Below are 5330 nucleotides of genomic sequence, written 5' to 3'. Positions count from 1 at the left end.
AATTAAAATGACATAGTGATAGAAATCATGGCTCTAATCAAATAGTTTCAGATTTTGTTTTCCACATACCGATACCAACAACTTTTTCCTTCCACTTTTCTTTACGTCCCTCCAGTCAGAGAATTCTCGTATCATCTGTGCTGCAGGCCGGTGCAAAGTCCCTTTCCTCCGTTCATACAGAAGGGTTGTGGGAGAGGAGAGTAGCAGGCAGAGTAACCATAAGGGTCAATCTCTAATGCGAAGGTCATAGAATCACACAAAAGGTCACAACGTGGAGCAGAGGGGCTACAAGATAAAAGTCTAAGCAGATGTAGTGGCATTAAGACCCTACAACTGATCAGAAAGCTTGTGGAATGTCTTGGACTCTAGCTAGAGGGTGGATTTCAGTTCCTCAGTCTCTGTGCTCCCCATCCACACTGAGTTCTCAGACTTTCTCTAGGTGGAGTATGCAGAAAGAGCATCTGTTTTGGAAGGTACTCGAGTACCATAGCAACACACTTGGCATAAAAAAAACCTGAGGAGACAGTTGATTAAAGATATTTTACTCCAAACTTTTATTCCTGTTCTAAAAGCTGCCCTAGCTTTTAAAAGAGCTGAGAGAAGAGCAAGATGTCAGGAAACCGTTTTGCTGACATGGTGAAAAAGTATATTTTTCTTATGCAAAATGAGAGAACAAGCTGAATAAGCCACTTCACCATCCTTCTTTTCCCCCTCTCACTCACTAAACTTCTTACACTTATATAAAGGACACTTCTTCAGTCCTTTGACATCCTCCCTCACATCTCTCAGATCATGATTTATTCTCTTGCACTTGCAACCCAAGGGTCTATTGCAACTGTACTTTTTTAGTACCTATAATGGACATTTAGTTGCTGCCATTCTTAGCTTCCACCGTGAAAACTTAAGCCCCACTTATATCTTATAGGCAAGTCAGCAATCCTTAGGCCTATAGATGCTCTGGTCCTGAGCAGCACTTTAAGAAGTTAAACTGGGAGGCAAGCAAATCCTGTTCTCTGGGAATAGCTCTAAGAACGCTAATGCTCTCAGGTCTTGTCAGATCCTGGCTGGCTGATTGCAAGTAGTTCAATTTTTGTGGCTCTAAGACAATGGTTACATTTGGAAAAACTACTCGTAGCAAAATAAATCAGCCAGGATTCCTGCATGGAAATGCTGTGCATTTCTCCCAGCCCAGTTACCAGCATTACAAAGTATGGTCCTAATATAAAAAATTACTAAAGAAAAATAGCACCTTCTAAGAACATCTCCCTTTGTATTCAGAGCCATAGCTCCTAACTTCAGCAACTGTTTACTGCTTTTTATTCCCCTGAGCTCTCTGAAGAGATAAGAAGGAGTAAACCAGATACTATTCCTTCTCCACCACGTTTATTACAAATTCTAATCAGTAACACTTGTGCAATCCCCACTGGAAGCACTAAGGACCTAATCTGGCCTCCACAATCTTTACTGTTGGTTATACATCAGGAGGAAAGAATCTCAAGTTGATTTCTAGTGATCAGGTTTAATGTGCAGGACCACCGGTTAGAAAAAACACTCTTCTAAACCTTCTGGGATGTAAAGAGAATGGCAGTAAATAAAGGAAAGATATTAGCCAAGGAGAAAAGATGGAAATAAAATAGGGGAAAATGGAAAATGAAGGACTGTGGAGGAAAAGAGAATCCATCCCAGCAGAAAGATCACCTTTTACTACTCTAATGGAAAACTTGCTTACACAAAACCAATTCAGCACTGGCCAGTAGGGAGTACTTCCATTTCAAGACCTAATGTATTCTATTCTGAGTCTTCATTGTATAAAATAACTAATTGTGAAATGCAAGTGGAAGACTTGTCTGTGGTAAGGTTATTACTTATATACTACTAATTACTATGTTAATAGCATGTTTTGCCATAAAAGACCTATGAAATCCAGAGAAACATTCTGTTTTCACAGGAACAGCCTGGCATAGGATTGTGGAGTCTTCTACTATGCATCAAAGCCTGACCTGTCTTGCTTCACTGACAGCTGTCATGCAATAGCATAACACAAGTAATCTGCTTTGTAATTGTTAAATTGCCTTCAAAAATAAACCGTCAGCAAAACTGTTCCTTACAAAGTAGTGTTTGCTGGTTTTGAATCTGCACCTGAGATTCTAAATAAATGGGGTGCACATATGTTGGCTATTCCAATTAGAACTGTGCTTTCAGTATCTGAACTGTCACGATACTTCCGGTCTATATTTCTTTCTAGTTGCTGGACTAAACTAGTCAAATAGAAGCTCTAGTCCAGAAAACTCAGTAAATATGTGTACAGATACTGGGTTCCCATAGCCTCCTTTGTCCTCATCCCCATATAAAATTTTAGCCCCTACCTGTTCACTTTTGTCTCCTTCTGATGCCCCTTCACTAACTGCAATCCTACTAACTGCTTACAATCACCATCACTTGCACTACTTACTTGTTCCACTTCTCCCTTCCCTGTGTTAGGACTAGATTCTGAATTTAATCACAGCCCTGAGCAGGTCCCTATATGAGCTATACCTAAGGAGTAATCCTAAGAGGCAACTATTCCCTCCTTGCAGTAGGATGAAGGATAGGTTATTTGCTGCTGCCTTCTTTCAGCAGTTTATTATTATCATACCTTTACTAGCTTAGCTCCTAATAAAACTGAGAATTGCTTAGAAGGGTGGTACCTGGTCTTTTTATGCAGTGACTCTGCTTCCAGTGTGAGTTTAGTTGCTGTAGTTGAATTTCTGGGGTGCTCACAGCTCTACTCCTAAGTCCCACAACTCCTTTGGGAACCACCAGTTTAGAATATTGCAAGCCTAAATCGCATTCATGTATAAATGTTTGTACATATAAATAATGTGTACATGCATTATTTGGTATTTATCATCAATATTATGTTCATGTGTATCTAATTGTAATAATTATTTTTGCATCTGCAAGAGCCAAATATTCCTATGCTAGTCTTGGCCAATTTATTTAACTCTTTCTACCAGCAGGTGGAGACTAATCAAAACTGAATTTAATTTTTTTTTCCTCCCAGAGTTGATAATTCTAACTAGTTTCCAGGTTAGCCATGCTTTTAGGAAGCATGTTTTAAATACAGGCAGTCCTTGACTTACAACGCTTCGCACTTACAACATTTATAAATTGACACCCTGTTTCAACTTTCTGACATCAGTTTTGACTTTACAATGCTTGATTCAATGCCACGCCAGTGAACAAGTTTGCTGTGTCGCCCATCTCCTGTCTGTCCAAACTTCCTTGGACACTTTCTTTAAGAAATCAGACAAGACTTCAGAAAAACCTGCAGCCAAGACTCCTGAGAAGACTCCAGCCAACAGCCCTTCAAAAAGTTCAGCCAAGTCACCTCAAAGAAGTCCTTCCAAATCAATATGATTGCTTTTACAATATAAATACATTAAAGTAGCTATATTACTCATCTGTAATTGACTACTAATTTTGAGTACAAAATTCTGGGTTATTTTTGGTGAAAATAGGCTATTGGGCCTTGGTTCAGGAACCAACTCCCCATTTATAACATTGTTTCCTATGGGAAAATCGATTCCGAGTTGCACCGTTTTGACTTAAGATGCGGTTCTCAGGAACCAATTGTGTTATAAATCTGAGGACTGCCTGTATACCACTGTGTCTAATGCAACATATTTATTCTTCACAAGTCCAGTTCTTGTAGTGGCTTGTGATACACAATCTAAAAAAAACAGAAATGAAAATATCTACCCTATGCAAGGATGGCTTCTTGATTTCATTCAAAGAAAAGGAGTAGAAGGAAGAAAAAAAGAAATAAGAAAAAGAGAAGTAATTGAAAATCTGAAAGCTGCTCAACTCAGCACATTGCTATACTTATTTATCAGCAAGAGATAAATCTAATTTTTATAGCATTAGAATACTTATTCATTCATTATATTAGCGGCTAGTAAGTTTGATGCACATTGGCAGGCTTCTTTCTAGTCCTCTCCTGTACATCATCACCCACACATCCATTTGGCACACCTTCATTGGACTTCTACTATTATGTTTTGGCTGGTTCTCAGTCACGGCATGTAGCTTAGAATTCAGGGGCTGGATACTCATAGGTTCTCTGAAATCCTGAAAAATGTGACATTCAAAAGATCTGAGTGAGGCAAAACACTTCTTTCTTTCCTGAATAATATCACAATATTGTATGTACTTATACGACCACATGGCCTCAGTTATTGTAATATTTGAACACTTCAAAGTATTATTACAAAATAGCTCATTGAGACTGGTAGGTAGAACAACTAACCTTCATTTAAGGTAGCTGTGAGAGGTTACTATGCTCCTTTGTGCAAAAATAATGGCAGTTGCCAAACCCAAAGTACACAGTCTGGGATGTAGCTAGGTATTGTCTTGATAAGGGGTGTGAATGAGCTGAGGGGGAAGGGAACTGAGTGGATGAGTGTAAGCTCAATTTGAGAAGCAGAGAAACAATAAATAGGAAAAAAGCCTGCCTTTGTCTGAAATGTCTATACCTGTGCCCTGTCATGTTTTAACTTGCATGCAAAGGAGCAGGCTCAATTAATTGAGTCTGCTGGGGTGTTCTAATTAGAATGCTTCAGCAAGCCTAACCATCACATGTATTCATTATCCTACGTTTCAGGATGGAGGTGGGGGTGCTTTAACTAAAGCTTGTTAAATGAGTCCCTACCACTATTTTGAAACACGGGACACTGAATACATGTGACACTGGCGTTTTAATTAGAGCGGCTCTGTGGGCCCCAACCTAGAACATATGTATAGACACCCCAGCACTGAAACACCCTCATGCCCCACTGGGTCAGTGTCTACATGTGCACTGCTGCACACAAAAAAACTCCACAGCAGGATAGTACTTATGGGTGTCTATGCATGTGTTCCCAGGTGAGAGGTGGGGGAGCATTTTGATTAGAGTGGCTCCTAGAGAGCTGCTAAAATTAAAATGCTGCAGCATCACATGTGTATGTTCCACTGTTTCAGAAGGCTTTAGGGTGGGCTTTTAAGTTGAGGTGGTAGCTGAAAGAGACTTTGTGCTGTGGGCAGCTCTAAATCTCTGGGTGTTTTGATTCCTTCTGTATTTAGAAAAGCAGGACTTGTTACACAGACAAAATTACATCAAAGGTTCCTGACTTTGTCAACAATTTATCTTTCTAATAGCTTATAGGGTCCCAAATTTTGGTTTGTTGCTTGAGGTTTAATGACATTTATCTTCACAAGGCCTGTGTAAAGGATCTCTGGGGCTAGCACTCCTCCTTGGGTTACAGTTTTACTTTTCTTTTTGGCAATAAGGAGGAGTAGAGCAGGGCAGGAAT

Source organism: Alligator sinensis, unplaced genomic scaffold, assembly GCF_000455745.1.
Source record: "Alligator sinensis unplaced genomic scaffold, ASM45574v1 scaffold1550_1, whole genome shotgun sequence".
NCBI lineage: Eukaryota > Metazoa > Chordata > Crocodylia > Alligatoridae > Alligator > Alligator sinensis.
This window is presented reverse-complemented; position numbering follows the sequence as displayed.